Raw genomic sequence first — 26662 nt, 5'->3', positions numbered from 1 at the left:
AAGGTCAGAAGATTCATATTCCTAAAGCTCCCCCTGAAAGCCCCTGTCTCCAGCCAAAGGGAGGAAACTTATCAAAACAGCAAATATTTCAGAAAATAGCAATTACAATTAAGGAATACTCTAAAGACAAAATCTGCCCCAAATCCTCCCCAATTAAGCAAAGGTCAGGGAACCCAGATGTTCATTCTCATCAGAGTGTAACTGGCTGTGTGCAAATCACATGACTGAATGGGCTTCAGAAGGCATCCATCCTCTTCCTCCCTGCCTCCTACAGCACTGCGTAGACCAGCTGAGGATGCAGGACTTCCTTACCCACTATTCGGCTGGGAGTCCACAGTGGAGGCAAGATGGAGTTTCAGAACAACGTTCACCACCTCAGCAGCCTGATGTCCGTCCACAGCAGGGTGTCAGCAGAGGCCAGTGTGAAGGCAGCCAGCAGACATGCCTCCCCTTGCAGTTAGCTATATGTGGGCAACTTTAAAGGGGAGCAGATATCTCACCCTCCCAGCCGCTGACATCCAGGAGTGACAAGAAGACTTTGACCTCAATGTCAAAGAGGCAACATGGGGAACTTTGGCTTCTTCATTCACCTGGTGATAACAAAATGCCAGCCTCTCCTAACACCCTCAAAATGTTCAGCTTTCAATCAGAAATCTTTCAGCGAAACTGAAAGCTGGAAAAAACACACACACACAATTTGAGTGAAAATGGACAATTGGTGGACAAATACTGACCTGCTGCTTTTCTCTACTGACACCAACACTAAGGTAACGAAGATGTTAGAACTGTCAGAAAAAGACTTCAAGTCAGCCATGAGAAAAATCCTCTGCTGAGCAATTATAAAAGCACATTAAACAAGTGGGGAAAATGTTGAAGATGAAGAAAGAAATCGAACATCTCAACAAAGAAATAGAAGACATAAAGAATAAATAAGGGAAAATATTGGGATAATAATAAAGACATTCAAAGGATATTCTCTTAGGGGTTTTCAGATAGCATCCATCAAGTTAATCAAATTTAAAAATTCAGGTTTTGTTATCTCAACTCTTTTCAATCTGTCAGATTAATTATTCTTCTTCGTGGTACTTTATATATTCTTATATTTTGAGTGGGAGTGCCTTGAAAGTTTATCAAAAGTTTAGCATCTAGTCAAGCATAGAGAAAACCACAGAAATCTATACAGTTTGATAAATATTAGAAAGGGAAAATATCCCTGTAACTAACCATCCTGGTTTGGAAATATACTACTAGAGCTAAACTATATTATTATCTCTTCCTTTATTTCCAAATATAAAAATTGTTTCTTCTAACACAGTGCCTTAATTTTGTATGCTTTTAAAGCTTATATATTGAGAGTTAAAGTATTTTTATATGAATAAAATCAAATGAAATGCATGTTCTTATATTTATTTGGTACAAAAATCTATAAAAATCCTTTAATTATGTTTCAATATAGTTTGTTAAATATTTTTCTGCTTAATCTGATGGTATTTGAAAATTAAATAGAAGTCTCCAAGTATGATTATACTTTATCATTTTTGCCTCATATATTCTAAATAATTTTTACTTTATATACATTTGATATGGGCTTTCAGTACACATAAGACCATGTTCTTATGTATTCTTGGACACCACAACTTCCAAAGACATTTTTTTGCTATCTGATTAACATTTTGAATTAAATTCTGAAGGTCTACCTTCAGTTCATATTTATCTACCATTAAGATTAGTACATCTATATGCACACCCCATTAATTTTTATATATATTTCATCTTGGTCTCTCATTCAAAGTTCATGACTGGTTCTGGGTTGTTATTTAACCTAAATATTACAATACTCACTTTTAATAAGGAAATAGTCTTCATTCACTTTAACTGTAAATATTATTACATTAGGACATTCCTGCCACCTTCTAATAATTTTTATCAGTGTTATGCTTTTACTTTATTTTTGATACTAAACATTGCATTCAGGAGTACTTTATCACAGAGTTACATCCCTGTACCATTTATTGTTTAAGACAGTTTTTCCAGGCTGGCCTTGAACTTGCAATCCTTCTGCTTCAGATTTCCTAGTTGCTTGGCAATACAGACAAGCAGTATTATGTTCAACTAGTAAAAAGCTTTCTTGTTTTTACAATTTTCATATTTTCTCTAATTTTGTGTAATTGTGTTTTATTTAAATTGTCATTTGTATTTATCTTGAAGGTTACATTTAGCATATTTTTCTCAATTTCTTTTTTTAAAAAGGCTTGCCAAGAATAACCAAACTTGCTTTCTTTTAACTTTAAAGGTCCCATGTAATTTTATTTATACTTTGTTTTAGTCAGTTTTTTCATTGCTGTGACCAAAAGACCTGACAAGAACAAGGTAGAAGAGGAAAAGTCTGATTTGGCTCACTGTTTTAGAGGTTCAGTCCACAGTGGGCACCCTCCCTGGCTCTAGGCCTGAGGTGAGGCAGAGCCTCATGACAGAAGACCTTTCAGGGCAAAGCCACTCAGATCAGGGCAACCAGGAAGCAAGAGGAAGCTCTGCTCACCAGAGACAAAATAGAAGCCCCAAGTTCACACCCCCAGTGTGATGCTTTAGCTGTGGTGTCTCCCCAAAGCTCGTGTGTTAAACAATGCATGAATTTTCAGAGGTGAAATGATTAGATTATGAGAGTTGTGACTTGATCAGTGAATTAGTCCACTGACATGGATCAACTGGGCGGTAACTGCAGGCACATGGGGTGTAGGTGGAGGAGGTAGGTCACTGGAAGCATGCCTTGGGGTTTATACTTTGTCCCTAGTGAACAGAGGTCTTCTCTCTGCTTCCTGGCTGTCATGCCCTGAGTTGCTTTCCCCAGCCATGCCCTTCTGTCATGTTCTGCCTCATCCTGGGCCCAGAGCTATGGGATCGGCCTTCTGTGGACTGTGACCTCTGAAATCATGAACCCCAGATAAACTTTCCCCACTCTATGTTGTTCTTTTCAGATGTTTTTGGTCACAGAACTGAAAAAGCTGCCTAAAACAACCAGTTACCTCCTTCCTCCAGCCACACCTAACTACAGTTCTGCCCAGTTAATCCACATCAGTGGATCAATCCACCTGTATGTGTGTGTGTGTGTGTGTGTAATCTACTTATGTACCTTTATATGCAACCACAAACAAAATTAGAGATTATATGTGTGCTTGTCTTTGTGTGTTATGACACACATGAGACCAGGAGATGGGAATGAAGTATTGAGTTTGGGAAATAGAAATTGAGATGGTTCATATTTGCTAATTGTACAACTTGCCATAGAAGGTTCCTTTAGTGAGGGATGTGAGGACTCCACCAATTCAGAGTACCTTTGAGTACTCATGCCATGTTATCTTAATAAGTATGTGTGATACATGCAGGACTCATATTAATGGTGTATAAAGTACAGAAAGCTGTCTACATGTGGATTTGGTAGAAACATGATTTAAAAAAAAAAAAATATATATATATATATATATATATATATATATATATATATATATATATATATATATATTTTAGTTGTCAATAGACCTTTATTTTATTTATATGAAAAGCTAATTATCAAACCCAGTGCCTCAGACATGCTAGGCAAGTGCTCTACCATTTAGACCCAGAAGACATGAATTCTTCATCATTCATTTTTACCTTCTAAAACAAATGCTTAATAAACACCCTGAATTTATCAATGTATTTTAAATTTATTTTTAAATAGTATACATAACCTAATTCAATCTTCTTTTAATACTAATTATATTTAAACTTCTTAAGTTCAGTTATCAGGAGATAATAACTCATAAACAAAAAACACATTAACATTTTAAGTAAAATTAAGGAAGTATGATTTTTTATGACATGTAAATGTGCATCGAATTTAAATAAAATAAATTATATTGATGTGCTCAGAGAAAATTGTGCACTAGATGTAATATAGAAATTGTATGCTTCATTACACAGTAATATTATGAACCTTCTAAGAACACTTAATACTACCAAAACAAAAATGTAACCTTGAAGAACACACAGCATTTTCAACTTTCCTAAGAATTCAGTCAATGGCAATCTGTAGTTTTCTCCATGCTATTTTTAAGTGTTTTAAGTCATTTTTTTCAGGGTGTCCATGAAATTTTATGGAATTATGTGTTTCACAGACTCAGTAGTATCTTTTTCTTATTGAGCATGACTATATGAAATCTAAATTGTCTTGAGGTATTTTGTCTATGAATAAAGTCATGCATTGCAAATACTTTTTTGCTTTTTTGATCTCTCTCTACCTGACAGAAAAATCTAATATACAAAAGCAATGCATAAAAACATTGCTTCCAAAACAACAATTATAAGCCATTCTTTAAATATAAACCTCAACCTTTAGTTGAAAAAAGAAATCTAAATTTAACATTTAAAATAAAGTTTGAGATTTCTAATAAAATTAACACACATGGAAAGAAAACTATTTTCTCAATAATGTGAAGTAAAATTTAATATGTTGATTTTTTAGTTAATAATAGGAGAATTTAACATAAGGAGAGAGTTGAAAGGAATACAGATCTTGCAAGCATATAAAGTTTAAGATTTTTTTAAAATTTCATATATATCTCTAAAGGAAAAAATAACTCAGCACTCTACAATTATTAATAACCTACCTCTTATAAAATAAACGTATCTCTCTAATCTATCCTGGATTATTTTGGAATTGGAGAAACCATATATTTTAAAGTAAAGAAATTTAAAATAGGCAAAGCAAATCTTTAAGTTCAAGATTACATGACTGTTATTTAATTATTCTCCAATCATTGTTATTGTTTGATAATTATAAACTAATTAAGTAGTATAATTAAATTATTTAACACAAAATTGCTTACACATCATGAGAACCATAGCTTCAGACCATATTCCCTCAGAGAACCCCAAAATAAGACTTCTTGCAGTGGCATCTAGCTTTGCTGTTCTCCCAGGAGGCTAAGCCACTTCCTGGAATATGGTGGAGGGAAGCTCCGGTGTGGGCCTCACCTCTGGAGCGTCTGTCCTTCATCTGAGCAGCTCTGCCTGAAAACAACCTCGCCACATTTAATAGTACATTTGGCCCCATTTTGTGGCTTGGAGCAAGAATCAGGCTATTGTGTTACTGTTAAGTGTGGTTGATTTCCTGTCACATCATCTTTACTTCCCCTTGAAATCAGAGCTGCCGAAACTGCGGGCAGAACCCAGGGGAGGTAGGGACAGTGTACGTGGCAAAAGAGCAACTTACTCGAAAAGAAAAAAGGTGTTCTTTTGTCCTTCAGGCAGACATACTTTAAATTACTGTGGGAATGTTAAGAAACACTATATAACTCCCTCTCCTCTCAACAGAGGACACAGGAAAGTGATCTGCTCCACTCTTTTCTCTCTCTTTCTCTTTCTTTCTTTCTTTTATTACAGATGATTGTTATGCATAATAGTTGGGTTCATTTTGGCATAATCAACATGCATGGAGTTTAATTTACTACATTTCAGCACCTGGGGCTCCTGCCCTCCCTCCTCCCTCCCCCTATTCTCTTCCTCTACCCTACTGGTCTTTTATTTATTTATCTATCTATCTATCTATTTATTTATTTATTTTATTGGTGTTTAGCAGATATTCATAAGGGTGGAATTCACTGTGGTATATTTATACAAGTGCAAAAATATGAAATACTTTATGAATTTGCATGCCATCCTTGAGCAGGGGCCTTGCTGATCTTCTCCATGTCCTTCCAATTCTTGTGCTTATGCTGCTGAAGTGAGCATCCTTTATTTTCTTTATTTCTGAATTTGGGAGCATTAGAGAGAGGGCCTGTAGGGCCAAGTCCTCCAGTCCCTGTGCACCTGTCTCCCCAGGTGTGCGTGTCTGGAAGCGTCCTCTCAGAACTGGCCAGCCCGTGGTGGAGTTGATCCACCACTGCCCTCGCTGGCTCAGAGTGCCCTCCATGTTGCTCAAGGTCTTATCAAATTTCCCTGCAAATGTTAATCCTGTGCCTTTTTTATAAAATAGCTGACAAACCTCCTATTGCCCTTGACAGCAAATCTACAGGAGGGAAGAGATATAGTATGCATAAAAAAGAATTAAAGAAATCATCATAAACTATAATTGCAGCCAAAGCTGACTCCATGCTCTTGCAACATGTGGGTCCTGGAAATGCATTTCTCATAGACCCTCCCGGGCATCTAGAAAACAGGCATAGGTAACCACTGAGAAAAGATCTTTCCTTCTCCTTTCTTTCATTCTCTAACTCTGTTTAATACACCACAAACACCTTTACCTTAGACTGATCATTCACCTTCTCCACTCACTCATTTTTCCCCTATTCTATGTGCTGTTTCACTCACCTCCATCAACCAATGGATATTTCTGGGCACCAGGATACTAGATGATCTTTCTGATTTTTTTCCTTTTTATCTTTGCAGGGAACAAGCAACAGGGATATGCCTGCCTTTGTTTGAAAAGCTCTCTTTTCTCCTGCCAGTTTTTCACCCAACTCTTTAGTTTCAGAATCCTTCTGATCAGATTCCCTCAAGATTCTCTTATTCAATTACATTTGCCCATCCCTAACTAAAAATTACCTTAAAGCTTGTTACTTAGGTATGTGTTTTTCTTGAGTCAATGTTTACTCTCTCCTCAAAAATGAAAGCTGTGTTTTTATCTCCTTTTAATGAATACCCAAAGCATGTATCTAATGTTTAATTCAGTTATAATTTTTTTATGTATCATGATGTCTCCATCAAGAATATTGTGTGTGTGTGTGTGTGTGTAAAACAGAGGTAGTGGCTTGTGGGAAATAGGAAAGGAAAAAATATGTCAGACTTACTTGTGGGACTTTTGAAATCACATTTTAAACTAGTGAGTTACAGATTCAGCATGAACTCATCACCTCAAGTTTTCTAAAATACTTTAAAAAAAGAGGTATAAATGGCTTTATTAGAAGGACAGAAGAGATTTAAGGGTTTCCTATAATGAATCCCATTAACTACGTTCAAACACCACCTGCTGAAAGTACTCTTTCTCTATTGAGAATGGTACTCAAAATGAGACTATTCCATTTTACTTTCTACTTTTCTCTAAAATATCACTTTCCTACATTCTTCAGAATATGACCATGTTTCTAATAGAGATTGTGACCCTTCTAAATCATTCATGTTCCCACAAATTCTCCGTCTTTTTCTATCTAGCCAACCATTTATTTTCACTGAACAAAGAGTCTCAGGACTGAGAACATTTGGCTTTATCCTCCCTGAGCACAAGGATTTCCCCCATATATTAGAGCCTTGGAAGTGAGACTTACATAGAAAGTAGGTTGTTTTGTTTTTAGTTCTGTCTTTTATTTTCATTATGTCTGATAGTGGTTTTATCTTAGAGCATACACCATGCATAGAAACTGTCACTTTTGCCTTTCTTGTGATTTAATCATTTTCATTCTTGCTTTTGTAATAACATGGTTTGAAACCTCCTGACACCGGAGTTCCAGAAAACTGTGGACTGATTACCACTTCTTGAAACAGTGAAATCCTTTTCCATCTCTATAGGTGAATATAAATCAAATGGCACTCTGGTTTCAAAGTTCTCTGGACTATTTCTCCATTAGTTTTATACTGTTTGCCTTTCTTCTCCCTTGTTAAAAATCACCTTTTAAAATCAGCTGTTTCATTTTTCAGAAATGCATTTATTATTACTCTGATACTGACTTTCTTTCTATCTTTGAAGCCTTTCAGTCTAAATTTTTTCTTACCAAATACTTTTTTCTAAGTGATGCTGTTGTTCTTCCTAGGAAATAGGAATATAGTCAGGATCATCCACAAACCTGTAAAGAATGCAGATTCCTCAACATTATCTTCCAAGGTTTGGGCTGAGACCTGGGAATCTGTATTTTTAGAGAGTTCAGCTGCTGACATCAAAGGAAACAGTCTTCCAAGTTTCTAGATACTTGAATGTCAGAACTGTAGCTAGAGAAGAAAGCTAGTTTCCAGTGTATTTTTGTTTTGAAATTTGGAAACAAACACATAATATACAAGATGTGACATTCAACAATAACTGCTAGTAACGACCATTTTCATAAGAGTCCCTTCTCATCCTTTGACATCCCTCCTCTCTCAATTCTTTGAGATACAAGATGAACTTGGTATGAAGCACACAATGTTTAAAAATCTCTATGAAACTTCTATACCTAACCTCTCTACCCTTGCTTGGAGGGATCCTCAGATTCATGGTTAACTTCTGTTGAATTGATGCTGGAACCAATACTCTAGAGATGACACTGATACTTTTCTGTTGTTTTCCTGATATTCAGATCATTCTTCTGAAAGCCTGCATTTTGGTAATGCAGACCTTACTCCCTGGACTTAATTACAAAGTGCCACATTACACAATGTGGTCCAGTTTGAGTCTTTCTGTTTTCACTTTGATACACATCCAAAGTTCCTGTTCTAATACATATCTATTACCTAATGCCTCATCAAACTTTGGATGTTTTATTTAATTACTCCACTTTCCATCCTCGATCATTATTGCTATTAATAAACTGATTTTGTTACTAATTGTTATATGTTAGTCTATAAATGGCTTTCCTGCCTGGGCTTAAAAAGCATGGTTTTACTTGAGTCCACATCATCATTTTCAGTGTGCATTTGACATATTGAGAGTTTTGTGCTGGATCCCCATGATCAATGATAAGCCATTGTTAGTTTAGATTATAAACTCACAGTCCTTTTACCTTGCCTACTTGGGATAATCACTGTGGCTAGTCAGTCCTGCTGGAAATACAATCCTAGTTCAGGAAGTAACCTAGGACAGTATTTTTAATGCTTTTCACTGTCTTTGCCTTATTGACAACTGTGAATATATTTTAAAAAAAGAATTCAATATATATCTATATCTATATCTATCTATATCTATCTATCTATCTATCTATCTATCTATCTATATATATATATATATATATATATATATTATCTGCTCTGCATATTGCCATAGCTTTTTAAAGAACCCCATAAGAATTCAGGTTAAGTAGTTATTACTCTAGCTTCAAAAATCACTTGGGGAATGCAATTGAGTGATCAGATCAATGATTGTATAGAGGATCTGTTATACATTAAACTCACATACAAAAAACAGAGAAGTACAACCCAAAGGCAGTTTAATAACTGATGTAAATTGCAACAATCTGTTGCCTCATGAAATTATTAATAAAGTTCTTACTTAGTTTCCATATGCACATCTCATTTTTAATAGGGGAGGTTTGCAAGAGATCCACACTGTGATAATGTAGGGTTTAAGCTGTGAATGGCCTTTTAAGAGGTTATATGACTGCACAGCTAATGGCTTCAATATCTTGATTGCAGTGTACTTCACATGCATCTATTCACTTTTTATCTAGAATTTAAAAGAATGTTGGGTTTAAGCAATTACATCCTTCATAAAGGAATTTAAAATGCTTTTTTGGTGAAGTCACTAAGGCAAATTGGCTTGCTGCTCAGCAACAAAGATTTAATACTTAATGAAATAGCAGATGGCAGGCAATCATTTCAAAGGAGAAGGTCATGACTAATAGCATAAAGATAATTGATTGCATGGATCTGAGCCTTTGATAACTGTCATAGAAAATACAAATCATTCTAGAATTTCTATAAAATATATTTTCTATTATGGTTGTATGTTGCATTATGCAGTATATAGAGAATGAACAAAAACAAAGATATATGTATAAGTAGCCAAGCAAGATTTTCTTATATGAATATAGGTAATCTTTTAAGTGGTATTGTCATTCTCAAATATCATATTATATCCAATAATTGTATAAGGGCAGTGATGTGATGCTAGTTACAAACATCTCTTTCCTAATCTCCACCTTTTAGTCTCAATTGAGTCTTTGTGGATGTATTTGAATCATGGAATTAGACCATTGCTAAATCAGGATTATCTCTGTGTGTGTGTGTGTCCTAATCATATATATGATAACCAAACCTTTAGCATTGCATTGTGTAATGTAAAGTGAAGTACACAAAATAAAAAATACTCCCTTACCCTGATATGAATGTGCAAAGGATCCAATTTTCATTCACTATTTTCACGGATTCCAACTATATGCCCTCCAAGAAGCCTCCTTGAGAACACTTGTGAAATGTGCTAAATGTGTCCATCATTTGTTATTTCCTTCAATATGTTGCTCCAGGTGGCTAAATTCTAGTCCTACCCAACTTGCTTGAACATGTTTAGCACATATATAAAGCTTTGCTGTCCTTCAGTGTCCATGTAACTGGAGAAAGTATAGATCAGATAATGATGTACAGGGCTGACTTGCAAAAGCCAACTCACATTATAAAGGCTGAACACTAATTAGCAAAAGATAGGATTCTAGATATTAAAAATTAAACTATAGAACACCAGGGGTTCAAGAGGGATGTGAGAAATCAAATCCCACCTCCAAAGCAGCTCCAATTTGTGCTTCTGGCTGAAGATTCTAGATAGATGTTTATTGGAATGAAGGGGCCAGGTGATGCTGAATAGCAATGGCTCTTTAAACAACCTGGCTGATCTCATCAATTGTTTCTTTAAGGTCATGAAATGGAAATGTGGCACAATTCTGATTTAAGAGCAAAGCTACATATGATTTCTTGCATTGGTAAATGTCAAAAGAGTTCCTCAAAATGAAATTGGCAACCAGCCAATTTAATTTGAAGTGATAACATATTGTTAGGAAGCTTTAAACCAGGAAAATATGAAATAAAACATTTTAACAATTAATGCCTCTTTGAGTTCAAGTGCTTGGCCCCACATGAAGCAGAATCCATAGGTGAAGGACTAAATCTAAACATTACAGTTCAAGTCTCTGTCAGAGGCAATTAAGTAGAAGTACTCTATTGAATCAGGGTCTTCATGACTGCTCATCCCATGAAATATACAGGACTTATTCCTTGTGTTAGTGTTTCCAGAAGCTAGTCTGCAAGTCTTCCTTTCCATATTTATTCTTTTCATCTATTCCTCTTCACCCAGTATATCTGCCAATGTGATTCTTCCGTCTTTGTTATTAAGCAGCTTGAGGTGTGTTAAGGACATTTTTATGATGACTTATACTAAAATTTTAACTAATTCTTAAAAATTAAAATATTTTAATCTTAAAGAAGAACTTTTACTTTAGTAGCAGTGACTAAAATTGAAAAATATACCTTCTTATCATTGATTTAACGGTTTCTATCTTGTCAGTTTTTATTCCCATCCTATGCTGTGCTTATTCAAGGGCTATGTGCTTCACTTTCAAGATTACATTTTTATTTCAATTATTCATTTATAAGTAATTAAAATTTTATACATGTACACGCACATACAAATGCTTTTTTAAAAAGCTATGAGTAAGCCTATAAAATAGTGAGACTAATGGCAAAAATTATTCTGAAAACCATCTCTTTACAGTTGGATTCTCTCTGTGTATTTTAGTACTAGTAGCTTCAAATGTCAATTAGACTCATCACAAGTTATATTGCTTTCAGAAATCCATGAGTTCCTTTTCTAAATCAAATTTTTCTGAGTGATATATTGATGAATATTCTGTGCACTCTTCCAGAATCTTGTTGGCTGTCTTTATGCAGAATATAATATTTAATGAGAGATCAATACTTTCTGGGCATGTTTTCTTTCACTGCCTTCACTTAGGAGTCTGGGTGGCTACCAAGTCAGTAATATAACTACCACAGTCTCCATCATTACTCCACCAACAAGAATCTCCCAAGCTTCTGCTCCATGTTCAGCATCCTGAAAATTGTTTGAAAAATAAATATACAAACACATAAAAATGGGAAAATAATTGTATTACATTCAGTATGGAGAGTGATCCATATAGCAAAGTCTAATGTAATTGGAGTTTTAGAGTCAGGGAATGTTTGAATTTTTGTTCTGCTCTAACAAGCTGGTTACTTAAACTCCCCAGTTAATAAATTTTGCATTAAAGAATAAAATTATATAAAGCGTGTAAGCATGTAGATTGGTGTCTCTCATGCCATATGTGCAACTGTAAGGGAATAATTATTACTATATTTAATCCATGTAAGTCCATTATGTAAAAATCATTAAATGGGAGAAGAAAAACATGGCTTCTGTATTTTAACCTACTGCTTAGAAGTCTGTTTATTTTAATCATGGATCAATCGTTTTGCTTCTTTGATTCCCAATATCCCCATCTCTAATGTCAGAAAGTTGCTTAACCTGAGTAATTGCTTAAACTTTAATGTTCCATTCACTTGCAATAACCCATTTCTATTCATATTCTGTGACGACTAAATGGTATCTTGTGGACATTAAGGCTCCAGATGACTGTGTGTATGTGTGTGTGTGTGTGTGAACACACACACACATGCTTTGTAATCTCCTTTGTAATCTCTTTGTAATCTCCTTTGAGTGTGTTTTCAAAACTGTGGACTTACATGAACACATGCACAGGTTTTCATTTAATCTCAGGACATTGTAGCTCCTATAATCCATACACCAGCTCTGGCTCCAGGGAAGAATCTCTGTTCTCTCTATTAACAGTCGAGAGGTGAAGAAAGTCTCTGTTCAATCTGCAAACATTCATACATTCAATAATTGTTAAACCTAAGTGAATATTTGAGATTACATTTGGCCCTGAAAAACAGAAAACTAAACTTTAAGCCAACCAAAGGGTTATTATGAAACTAAAGCACAAATGATTTTCATGGAAACTATGTTATTTGAATGCCCATTTCTTGATGTTCATTTTTCCCAAAAGATAGTTTTATTTTTACTTAGGAAGAAAATATTCATAAAATTCTAATATTTAAAGGAGAGTTAAAATGTCAGTTTAATATTTTTTTTTCTGAACTAAGTTAGTTTAAAGTTCAAAGAAAGCAGGCAGGCAGGCAGGCAGGCAAAAAGGGACATGAGGGGTTCAGATTTTTCCAGTCACCACCCCATAGTCCTCCATCTCTTGTGACTGAGGGGTGGTGATAATCTGGGGAGGCAGAACTGTGTTCAATATTAGGGCTTTTTCTTACTCATTATAAACTTTTCTGCTTGTCTAATCTCTATGCAATGTTTCTGATGATCTCTTCCATCATGTTATTTAAGATTTATTGTACTCGGTAATTAAAAACAGTTTCTAGTGAAAATTTATAAATTAAATAAATTCAAAGAGAAAATATGATAAATCTATCTCATATAGTCAATAGACTCATTAATAAGCTTATCATAGAAATGCTTCTCAGAAAGTACTATTCTTCTTTCCTTTAGAATGCTAGCTTTATTGAGAATTAACATCAAAACATCAGGCAGATATTTTTGCTGACAACAATTTTGCTGGCTTTCAGTTAACCACTTGTGATATGCTTCATTAAACATATTTCATTTTACTGTCAGATTCTCTAATATGTCTCTAAGCACATCTTACAATTTTTTGAAAGATAGTACAAACTAATTTGTGTCATAGCAGGATAATTTCTATGCATATTAAGAACGATGATGTGTTTTTCATGACTGTGTGTATCCATCAAGGCTTCCTTGTAATGGGATTTTCCCTGTCTCACATATGTTAAGAGAATGATGAATGGAAGTGAATGTCCAATACTCTCTTTGAATGAAAAGTGTCTTAACTGCATTAATACACTAGTAATCTTTGAAATTTTGGTAGAAAAAAAAATTGCTGAAATGAGATAAATTCAAAGTAGCATTTCTCCCTTAAAGCCCTTAAGAACATAGTGTTAAGAAATGTGTTGATAAATTGTTCAGAAGAGTGTACTTTGAATGTTAAAAACCCCAAGAGCTCTAGAAAAATGAGAGAAAATATTCGAAATATCATAAGAAGGATACTCATATTTCGATATATTCAGATAAGAGATACTGACTGTATTTGCATGTCTATTGATATTCTACCTAAAAATCAGAACACATTTATTTTTCCTCACTCATTTTGTTGACACATGATTGTACATATTTATAGGGTTGAGTGCAATCATTTAATAAATAGATGCATGTGGAATGATCAAAACAGAGTAATTAGCATTTCTATCATGTTAACATTTATCATTGTTCTGTGTGGGTAGACTTCCAATTCCTCCCTAGTAGTTCCTTATAAAATGCCTGATATAATGTTGTAAACTACTGTCACCTCCTGTGCTGTAGAACACTAGACTGTCTTCCTCCTAGCTGAGTTGTGGTACTCATTCTAGAACTCTACAACTCCCCCATCCTCTAGTTCCATCCCTAGTGACCACTGTTCTGCTCTCTCCCATTAGGAAAGCAACACTTTCAGCTTCCCACTAAGCATCAGAACACACAATTATAGTGTTTTTATTTTTTCTTTCAGTGCCTGCCTAGTTCAATTAACCTAATATAGTCCAGTTTCACCCATGACAAGATTTTGTTCTTTTTTTATGAATGAAAAAATCCAGTGTGTCTATCTACCAGATACTGTGTTCATCCATTGATGAACACATCACTTAGTTTATTATCTTGGCTAATGTGAATAATGCTGCTACAGAGCAGGTATCCCTGATATACATATTTCATTTTCTTCATTATCTATTCCACAGTGGGACTGCTGGATCATATGGTAGCTCTATTTGTAGGATTTGAAGAAGGCTTCATATATTTTTTATAATAGCTATACTAAATAACATTTCTAGCAACACTATATAAGAGTTTCCCTTTCTTTGCATCCTTGATGTCATTTTGTATTTTTTGTCTTTTTGATAATAACCATTCGAACAGGGTAAGATTATATCTTATTGTAGCTTTGATTTGCATTCCCCTGATTATAAACCATGTTGAGCCTTTGCATATATTTATTGGCCATTTATATACCTTATTTTGAAAAATGTCTATTCAGGTATTTTCTCATCTTTAAATTAGATCATCATAATCATTAATTTTCACCAGCTTGCCTGACTGGTGATATGAACTGGGTTCAAAGAAGTTGGCTGTATCAATAACTAAGAAAATGGCAAGGAAACCATACAGAACAGGAACATAAGTTTTTAAAGCAGGACAGCTCAGCTTGGTGACCCCAAGGGTCACTCCAGTGCTGGAAGGAGCAAGGGATGGAGCACACCTCAAACCTTCTATTTATTGGGGAAAAGAGATTCGAGAAAGGTCCACCCAAATAAGGCAAGGGTTGGGTTTCAAGGGTGCAGTCTTGCTTGGTGAAGTCTTGCTTGGTGAGGTCATGTGGTCAGCAGATTGACTGACATCTTGGAAAGCCACATGTATCTGAGGTGCTGCTTGCACACAGGCAGAGCGAGAGGAAAGGCACACATCAGTCAGAAGGGCAAGGTCATACTCTCCTAGCTAGAACATGATGTCCACAATAGCATAAGTAGAGGATTCTCATTCAGGGAGCATCAACTTTTCATGACAAAGATGTCTCTATTTTGTAATAAAAATAAGAATAAACGAATGAGTCTTATATCATCCCAGAAGAAAACAAACATGCAAGCCAATACTCTGAAATGTGGAAACCATTTCAATATCATTTTTAGGATATGATGTAGAATGGTTTTTAGTTTGGGATGCACAATGAATGCTATGTAAAAATTTTTCCCCTCCATTCGAATGGGCTACTTTTAAGTTCATCACTTTTTTTTTTGTCTTTTGCATTTTGACATAGGCAACTACTAAAAAACAAACTGTGTTTAAGGCAAAAATATATTATGATTACTTATTTAACTCTATCAAAAAATATTGTTTGCAAACTATATGCTTACATTAATTTTACTCATTTAAAGATAGCATAAAGGGGGTAGGAGAACACTGCAATTGAAAAGTAATGTTCTGTAAGCAACAAGTAACAATTTCATCTAACACATCAAATCCCCAAGTTGTCAATGTTCACCTGTGATTACTTTTTCACTTGGAGAAAATTCATTAGATTTTGTTCCCATTATTATGTAGACAGCTTTTTACAGCTATTTTTATGTTGGGAATATCTAGGTAATATAGTTCTTCATTATTTATCTATAGATTTTAGCATAGACACAGATAGCATTCCCAGATGCCCCTGAAGACTATTCTGATTCACTCTTATCTCATTAGTTAAGAACATGGAGGGAGCTGGCAGGTAAAATCTTCAAATTGCTACCACAAAGTCTCCCTCTGTTTTGTGATGCCCCCATTTTCTGAAGCTGACTGAATACCAAGAGTGACTTGATGTGGCGTTCAGAGAACTTGACTTAGCATTCTGAAGGAAGACTGGTGAGCATATGTGGGATATCCTTCCTTATTTCCAAGTAAATATCTTATTTCCAAAGCAGTAAACCACTGAAAGGCAGGATGAGTGACTTTAACCCTCTTAAGTCAGCTTTGCACGAATGTCTGCCCTCATCCTGCCCCTTGATTAGAGCAGCCACAAGTGCCATACTCTCCAAATTCTTCCTTGCTCCATTTCACTCAAGGACCAGGCAGGTCCAATCATCTCTGGTCTTCTATTAACAAGCCCTGTGTCTGCTGCAAAGCTGTGGATTCATACAAACTCCATTGTCTCACCCACAAAAGGAGAAGAGAAGGTGGTATCTCTAAGGTCACTTCTAGTTCAAAAACATTTTAAGTGCTTTGCATTTCTGAAGCTTATTTTTTCATTTCTTTCAAACTTTATCTTGATAATCTTAATGTTAAATTCAACAGATGAAGAAAATGATGGAGGATTTAAGTCAAGGCGGGATATGATGTCATTCTCCTTTGTTTGGGTATGAGTAGGTGGCAATGAGGGGGTACATCAATGTTATCTTAGGGCTTTTAATCACCAGCTGATCAAAGTCAGGTTTTGACTCCTTTCCTCCGGTTTCCATGAGTCAGTGCCCAAATTTGAGTCTGATGCAGATATTAGTCATGGTACTACATTCCAAGGGAAATACAGATATTGGAGAATATATATTGAGCACTGATAGATGAATATACACCTGGCATATTATGATTTCTTTTTTGATTTCATATGATCAGTTCAGTTGAAGGATGTGAAAAAAAATGACTTAGCCCTCAGAAATAAAAGTTTGTCCTTTTAAAGTACCTTACTGAATCCAAGATGAATGCCTTATGTAATTATTAGTCATTTATAGAAATTGAACTAAGGAAAATTCTTTTAAAATTCCAAATTATGTTCAACAAGGACCTAAGTTCTTCCAATAAGTAATCTAATTTTTAAAAAGTAAAGGAGGGAGATGCAAAACTATCATATTTGCAGACAATAATAGAAGATAGGAACTCAAAAGTGACTCTAAAGGCTGAGATTGGGGAAATAAAACATGGTTGGATGTTCTATGAGAATTAGAAAAAGGAGAGGGTAAAAGAAAATATGAGTGAGAGTGAGGCAATGAATCCTAAGAAATTACAAAAATTGCTAAAGGCCCAGTACATCATCTGTGAGGGTGAGCTATTCATAATATTCCATTATTAAATTCCTTTTGCTCCAAAGTGAATTCTCCTTCAGAGTTAATTCATTATGTATTTTATCTTCTCAGTTTTTAATCTAGTCATGGAATATCTCTAATTATGGTGGTGTTTTCTACCTTTCCCCATATCTCCAATGAGCATTCAGAGATATATTATATTCTTAACCACATGCAGTTATTTCATTAAATAATCTAAGTTCAAATTTATACCATATACTATGAATGCCAATTTTATAGTAAATCAACTATTTGTATCTGTGAGTTTAGCATTTGTGGATTTAGTCAACCATAAATTCGACACAAAGAGAACATTGTATCTGTGCTTAACACATATGGACTATTCTTCTCTTCATTATTTCCTAAGCAATAACAACTATTTATACCACATTTACAATGTATTATGTATTGTACATAATCCATAGATTATTTGAAGTATATAGAAATATTTGGTGGGGAGCATTGTAGGCAAATACTGTGCCATTTTTTATAATGTATTTGGACATCTGTGGATTCTGGTATCCCCCTGTAATCAATCTTCCACAGACAAAGTGGTGACTGTATATACAAAATGAAAACATGCATGAAGCTCCCTATGGGTATCAGGAAAGGTTTAAGTAGGTGATTTAATGAATAAATAAAGCTCATCTTGATCACACTATGTGAATATAGGGAAATTAGCAATAAGAGTTTCAGATTAACTGTTCACACATCTCCATAACTTTTTGCAAACCTGTCATTAAGAAATGCTGATCCAGGAGTGGGGTAGCTGGGTCAAACAGTGGTTCCAGTCCAAGCTTTCTAAGAAATCTCCATACTGCTTTCCACAGTGGTTGCACCCATTTGCAATCCCACCAACAATGTATGAGAGTACCTTTCCCCCTACATCCTCACCAACATTTATTGTTACTCATATTCTTTATAATTGCTTTTCTTACTGGAGTGAAATGGAATCTCAGTGTGGTTTTATATGCCTTTCTCTAATTGCTAGAGATGTTGAGCATTTTTTCATATATATTTTTGGCCCTTCATATTTCTTCTGCGAAGTGTCTGTTCAGTGCTTTGGCCTATTTATTGATTGGGTTATTTACTTTTCTGGTGTTAAGTTTTGTGAGTTCTTTGTATATCCTGAAAATACATTATCTAAGGTACTGGTAGTGAAGATTTTCTTCATAGCATACTACAGTGTTGCAGCCACATCAATATTTATAGCCTCTCAATGCACAATAGCCAGGTTATGGAAACAACCTAGGTGTCCTTCATTGGATGAATGGATAAAGAAAATGTGATATATATATATACACACACACACAAGAGAATATTACTCAGCAGTAAAGAAAAATGAAATAATGGCATTTGTCAGTAAATGGATGGAATTGGAGAATATCATGCTAAGTAAAATAAGCCAATCCCCAAAACCAAAGGGCTGAATGTTCTCTCTGATTTGTGATGGCTAACCCCAAACAAGGGAGGTTTGGGAAGGGAATAATAGAAATCCATTGGATTAGACAAAGTGAAATAAAGGGATAGGAAGGGTAAGGGGAATCGGAATAACACTAGGATTAATCAGACATAACTCGCCTAGCCTTGTATTTGAATACATGACCAGGGTAAATCCTCATCATGCACAACCACAAGAGTGGGATGCTAAATAGAATTACTTATACTCAATGCATATATGATTTGCCAAAATACATTCTACTGTCATGTATTACTAAAAAGAACAAATAAAAAGAAAAAAAATAAATGCTGAAAGGAACTATCTGTACTTATCTCCCATCTATGATTCAGTGCTGTAATCCAGCGATTGGCAATGTAAGCCTGCAAGCTAAGTTTGTCCTACCATCTGTTTGTAAATAAAATGCTATTGGGATATAGCCTGCTTGCTGGTTTACTCCCTGCTGTGGGTACTTTCACACTGCAGTGGCAAAGTGCAGTAATTGAGACTACTCATGAGTCTCCAGTGACTGTAGGATTTGTTCTGTGTTCCTTCACAGGAACATTTTCCACTATCTGACCATTACTTACCACTGACCAGAGTTGTATGTCTGTCCTTTTGAGTGCCACTTGGGTGACCAATTTTGAGTAGATTCATGCAGGGAAAAATTCCAAGGGACCTTTACTACAAAACAATAGGTAGCTTTTATTGATAGCTTAAGGTAGGCTAGATAGTCTTCAAAGCCCTCTCAGATATAATCATCAATAATAATATTATAGTTTAATTGAATGAGGTACATTTTATTATTGTTGTTGAGATTTTATAGTTGAAGGGACTAGAAGGGATTTGTATCTCCCCTTGATCTATATAAGTCTTTAGAAGTCAAGAATAGAACCCAAGTAGTCTGATCGTGAACCTCTCCCATGTAATCATTGACAGATTACAATCATTGACAGACTTTTATTCATATTTTACCTGTCTTATCATTTGAAATTTTCAGCTGGGACCAGGCAACATAGAAAACACATGTTATCTCTGTTCAAAATCACATGAGGTGAAGATGGGACTACCACGGCATAGATGACTCAAAGCAAAGTGCCCACAGAACAGTGACATTTGTGGTCTCATTCTGCCTAGGAGTCCCAGGTGAGTCTTACAGTTTGATTGGCATTTGGAGATTGAGAATTATTTCCTTCTTGTTACTTTGACATCCCCAAGAGAATTGATCTCATTTTGTCTTCTATCAGGCTGTTATAAGAAATTACCATAAACTGATAGTTTATCAAAAATAGAAATGTATTGTCACAATTCTGCAGACTGGAAGTCCAAGACCATGGTGCCAACATGGCCAGGTTCTCATGAGGCCCCTCTTCCTGGTTTAAGACTATGCCTGCTCACTTTGACTTCTCATTGCATACACAAAGAACCTGGGTCACCTCCTCTTTTAATAAGGGAATGGATCCCATGACTGATCACCTACCAAATCCCCAACTCCAAACACCAACATAACAAAGGTTAAATTTCAACATATAGATTTTGGGGGAAAATTAGCATTCACAACTTTATGGTTCAGGTATTTTCCAGCAGGCAAATCTCATACTTAATGAGGGAGAGAAGAAGCAAATGGACAATTCGAATTTTACCTTAAAGAGGACCAAAATGTACAGACCTCTTCCTTCTGGATCATAAAATATCCTCAGATTAACCATCCACTATTCTGCATACTGAAATATTTTTATTTCCAAATAAAAAATATCTAACTTTTGTTGTATATGTCATTTATAAATGCAATTTTCAAGACATTTTATAATATTAGACAATAGGAACATAAAATATGCAAACACATGTGTACATTATGTAGCATGTATATATTAACAAATTTCTAGTCCTCATGTATGGCTTGTTTACAAAAATTATATTAAGCACGATGTATTGCCTAAATTTTATATATCAGGATTGTTTTAATACAAAGAAATGTGACATTTCATATTTTACATCAAATTCTAATAATATTCTAATTATGTTCTGTGCCTTAACAGAAGGTAATATTAGAACTTTAATATTTAGGAGTACTAAAGAGCTTGGAAAAATTTCATAGAAAAGATGCAAAAATAAATTGGTTGAGATGAGAACAGAAAATAAGTAGAGCAAGTAAAGAGATCTGAAATACACACAAACACATTTTCTAAGGAAAGTATAAATGAATATGTGCCTGAATTTCATATTTCTGATTAATGCTAGTGTTTTGTCTTTAGGTAAGTAAGGTTAAATTTGGAAAAATCTATCCTCTTAAAATCACCTACAGATTTTTCCTCCCCAACAGGGACAGAGATAACCAAAGTGCTGTGGCAAAGAAAGGGACTCATATATTCACATCAAAGAAATGGCTCACCAGGATGTCCAGGGCACCCTTGAGGAGTGCTATGGTGGGGACTGAGTTCACTGATGCTGGATAGCTTTCAGGTAAAATAGGAAGAGCGATGAACCGAGAATATAAACCACGAAAGCCCTCCTCAGGATGCAGTGAAGTAATTCCCCAAGTGCTTCAGAAAGTGCCCTGAACAGAAGAGAACAGTATCTGCCTCCCTCCCCCTCCTCCTCTTCTCCTTCTCCTCTCTTTCTCCTTCTCCTTTGATCTTCCTCCTCTTTCTCCTCCTTCTCCTTTTTAATCTCACTTTATATACTATTTCTTCATGTTCAAGTCTTAACATGCAGTAAACTTCTAACTTATATTTTATAATGTACCAACAACTCTACCTTCTTCAGTTCACTGTGAGGCACTGTAATAAAGTGCTTCATCTGTAATAGACTATACTTAGTCTCATTTTGATCTGTTGTCCTATCTTAATATTCCAGTAGTTGAGATTTTTAAATTATTATTGTTATTATTTGTTTAAATCTCTTTTTTTTTTTTTTGCTGAGAGGAACACAGCTTATCTACTTTTTCTACTTCTGACTTCAGGTTAATATTACAAATATCATGCTCTCCTCAGCACCTGCTAGAATACTTTGGCCCAGCAGGACTTATGTCTTTTCAACTTCCCATGACTATAGTGAAGTAGCTGAGGCAATTTACTTACAAACTGTTCAGGCTTATTGCTGGAACTTCCAGTCCAGGACTGAGTGGCCCCTTAACTCTGGGTCTCTGTCAAGGGCAGAATATCATGGCAGGAGTCTGTGGCAGAGAAAACTACTCACCTCAGGAACCATGAAGCCAAGAGAAAGTGGATGTGTGCAGTCCAAGGACGCCTATCTATGGCTCACCCCCAGGGACCTCCAGTTCTATACAGCCCTCCCAATAGTCCCACCCTGTGGACCAAGCCAGCAACACTTGGAACTTTGGGGAACATTTAACATCCAGACTACAGAAAATTGTCATCAGAGTTTTTCTCCTGCCATGTAGTCATGGTTTGGAATCTTTGATATTACTTATTAAAATCATCTCTTATATTCTTTGTTACTAATTCTCCAGGAAATATTCTTACTTTTTAAAAGCATTTTGTTTCCTTTTTTTTTTCTAGACAATGTTCATTCAGTCTCTTGGGAGTTGTTGAGCTCATGTTTATGTTTATATTAAGTGGTTGTCATACTTTGTAATATCTGTTGATTTAGAAATCATGCAAAGATAATTCTTTTTTATTTGCAATGGCATACAATTTAAATAAATGCTTGAATAAAAATATAATACATCTCTAAGTGAGATTTTAAAAATTTAGAATGTTTTAATGGTATTTAAAGCCAAGGAACTCTCTCATTAACCACAAAGGACTGCAATATTCTTCAAGAGAAATAGTTTCCAATTTTATGTGCAATAATGTATAATTTCTTTGATATAGCACTGTTCTAGGTAAAGGGTTATTTAAACTATTTTAATACCCCCATTTCTAGCTATTCTAAATGGTTTACTGTATATATGAAAATATTTGAATTATTTTCTAACATTAATTACTTTTCTAATTCTGTTTGATCAAATATTCTTCCACCCAATCAAAGCCAAATTTTTTCTCAATTTGCCTTCTCTTTGTATTAAGTACTTACATAACAGGGATGTTAATATAGCAAACCTAAAAGGTTTATTGGAATACTAAAGTTGATATGTATAGATATCATTGCTTGGTGACTTATATTAATCTAGCATATTATAATGCTTTTGAGGTAGAAAATAAACTCAATTATTTATTGCTGAAAATATGAGCTCCTAGGTTTCCATAACATTGTAAAAAACATCTAAATCTTTTCTAAATATTCACTTTAGATGTTTTCCCAACTTTTACACTTTAGAAAGTTTTTGCTCTTATTCTGTCATTAATTTCTTTTTCATGGCAAAAAGGAAAATAATAAAAGGGAAATTAATGAGAGAATAAGAGCAAAAACTTTCTTTTTCTCCAAGAAAATATTATAGTTTCTACTTAAAGTAAAATAATGCTAAGGAAGTTAAATATTTTTCTTTGTTTCAAAACACAGCATTTTTATAATATATTTATCTCCAGAACAAATATAAGCATATTATCCAATTCTCCAGAACAAAAAAAAAAGAGAGAGAAATGCATAATGTAAGCAGAAATATTAGTATAGACTCTGAAACTGATACACCATTCCCCAGGGCAAATGGCTTGTCCAGCGTCTAGTCTGGGAATGAATCACTGATGTGGATACATGGGGATTGGAGGAGATGATCTTATGTGAGAGTCCACGAGAAGGGTCCACGGCTAGTTCTGCCAGGTCTCAACCTTGGGGATTCTAAAGATGCTTGCAATGCTGTCCAGTTGTTTTCATTCATAGTATATTAACTTTTGCTAAATATTTTTTTGGGGGGGAGAGGACATGTAAAAAATACAAATAAATTTATAGTGGCCATTTTGTTAAATGTATTATAATTCACAAAATAGAGTGGATGCACTAATTTGCAATTTCATGATCAATGCATGAATGTGACTTTTTCCCCACATCTTTGCTAACATTTACTATTATTTATATTCTTATAATCATCATAATAACTGGAAGCTCAGTGCAATTTTTGATTTTCATTTCCTTGATTGTGAGGGATGCTAAACTTTTTTAAATTTTTTTTTTCATATTCGAACACTAGTCTCTGATACCCTTATGGCTGTGTTTGTGCTGGGAGCTGACTATGCAAAAGTACAGGTCCAGATGCCCCAGTTACTATGGTAATGCTGGCTAAAAGGTACGAGGCTCTTACAGTCAGAACCTTGGATTCAGATACCAACTACCACGGGTAGAGAGTCCTGGGCATAACAAGATGACCTCCTTGGATCACAAGTTTTGATTCATCCCTCAGACTGCTTTGCTAAAAATTTCTCACAAATAACCTTCTTATGACAAAACCTACACAATAAATGTGCTGAGCTAGCTCTGGTGTAAGTCAAGCCTCACCAGGGCTTGGCTACCCACCTGGCCCAGCTTTTCCTAGAGGTGTGTCTGTTTGTGTTTTCTTCAGCCCCTCACTGCCCCTCAGGTTCCTGAATTAACGGCTGTGCTGGTCAGGGCAGCCATTCATTTTGTCTTTTGAGAAATGTCCATCTAATTCCTTTGCTCATTTATTGATTGCGTTCTTTCTTTCTTCTTCTTCTTTGTTCTTTTTTGGTGTTAAATTTTTGGTTTGTTTATAAGTTCTGGATAATAATCCAACTATTTCAGAGAAATAGTTGGAAAAGATTCTCTCCTACTGTGTATGCTCTCTCTTCACATTCTTAATTGTTATATTTATTGTACAAAAACTATTTAATTAGATACTGTCCACCTATTGATTCTTGGTTTTATTTATTGAGCCTTAGGGGTCATGTATATCAGCCTGTGCCAATATGTCAGAGTGTTGAATATAACTTTTGTTCTAGCAGTTGCAATCTTTCTGGTCTAATTCCTAGGTCTTTGATCCACCTTGATTTGACTTTTGTGCAGGGTAAAAGACAGGGATCTTGTTTTCCCCATCTATATATGGGTATCCAGTTTTACCATCACTATTTCTTTAAAAGGCTATCTTTTCACCAACGTGTGTTTTGGATACTTTTGTTGAATATCAGGTGACTGTATCTACGTGGATTTGTCTTTATGTCTTCTATTCCAATTGCATTTATCTTGATGTCTGTTCTAATGCCAAATACCAAGCTCTTTTTGCAATCTTTTGAGATCAGGTAATGTGATGTTTCCAGCATTGCTCTTCTTGCTTAGTATTGCTTTGGTTAGGCTCTTGTGGATCTTTTATTCTTCCATATGAATTTTTGGATTTTTTTTTGTACTGTGAAAAATGTCATTGGTATTTTAATGAGTATTTCATTGGATATGTATATTGCTTTCAGTAATATAGCTTTTTTAACAATATTAATTCTGTCTGTACAGGGAAATGGGAGGTCTTTCCATCTTCTAAGATCTGCTTCAATTTCTTTCTTCAGTGTTCTATCGTTTTTGTTGTGGAGGTCTTTTATCTCCTTGGTTAGAATAACATCCAAGTATTTTATTGAGGGAGGCTTTTGTAAATGGGATGGTGTTCTTGATTTATTTCTAAGTAGATTCATTATTGGAGTACAGGAAAGCTACTGATTTACAAGCTGTTGATCTTGTAATCCTGCTCCTTTCCTGAATTCATTTGTCAGCTCTAGAAGTATTCTGGTGAAGTTTTTGGTTCTCCTAAACACTGGACAAGTCATCTTCTTCTCTTGCCTTGTTACTCCAGCTACATTTTAGCTAACCATACTAAATAGGAGTGATAAGTGTGGCCATCCTTGTCTTTTTCCTGATTTTAGAGAAAATATTTTAGTTTTTCTTTATTTAGTAGGATGATGGCTTTGGCTTTTTTTTTTTTTTTTCTTGGTGGTGGGGCTGGGACTGAACCGAGGGCCCAGGGAATACTAGTAAGACACTCTATCAACTGAGCTATATCCCCAGCCCCTTGGCTTTTCAGTTATAGCCTTTCTAAAGTTGAGGTAAGTCCCTCCACTTAAGACGTGTACTATCTTCTTACTGTATTTTAAAAGGCAGTTTGATAATGATTTATTAAAGATTATTGCATGTATGTTTGTCAGGAATATTGGTCTGTAGTTTTCTTTTATTGTTGTTCCTCAGGATGACTGTGGCTTCCTAGAATGAACTCGGGAGTATTCCCTCTCTTTCTATTTCGTGGAATAATTTGAGGAAGTACAGCATAAGTTATTTTTTAATGGTCTGGTAGAACTCACCTCAGTATCCATCTGATCCTGGGATTTTCTTTGTTGAAAGGTTTTCAATTGATGCTTTAATCTCATTGCTTGATATTGGTCTGTTTAGATTTTCTATGTCTTCTTGGTTCAATTTGGTTGGGTCATTTAGGTCCATTTGTCAATGTCTTCCAGATTTTTCAGTTCATTGGAGTGTAACTTTGCAAAATAGTTTCTAATAATCCTCTGGACTTCAGAAATGTTTACATGATCTCATTGTTCATCTCTAATTTTGTTGATTTCTCTTTCTTTTGGTAAGTCTGGCAAGTGGTTTATCATTCTTTTTATCTTTTCAGTGAGCTGACTCTTTGTTGTATTGATCCTTTGCATTATGTGTAAATCTCAATATCATTAATTTGGGCCCCAATATTAGTTATTTATTATCTTCTCATGATTTGGGAATTATTTTTTTTCTTCTTTTAACATGACCTTGTGATGTCATATTAGATTATTTATTTGGTATTTTTTTCTTTTAGTGTATGCATTCATAAACTTTCTCTTTAAACTACCTTCATACTGTACACAGATTTTCATGTATCATATGCCTGTCCTTACTTGTTTCTAGAAGATTTATAGTCCTCCTCTGATTTTTTTCTATGATCCATTCCTCATTCAA

At 34.9% G+C, this 26662-nt stretch overlaps 1 non-coding gene across 1 annotated transcript; it reads right to left on the bottom strand.

The window, feature by feature from the left end:
* Positions 1-5662: 5662 nt before the first annotated feature.
* Positions 5663-5769, bottom strand: LOC114092766 (U6 spliceosomal RNA). The gene has a single exon (XR_003582802.1). It is a non-coding gene; the product is annotated as a U6 spliceosomal RNA (small nuclear RNA).
* Positions 5770-26662: the final 20893 nt, after the last annotated feature.

This window comes from Marmota flaviventris, chromosome 16, assembly GCF_047511675.1.
Source record: "Marmota flaviventris isolate mMarFla1 chromosome 16, mMarFla1.hap1, whole genome shotgun sequence".
Lineage (NCBI taxonomy): Eukaryota > Metazoa > Chordata > Mammalia > Rodentia > Sciuridae > Marmota > Marmota flaviventris.
The sequence above is the reverse complement of the archived record's forward strand: the minus strand, read 5'-3'. Positions and strand labels throughout refer to the sequence as shown.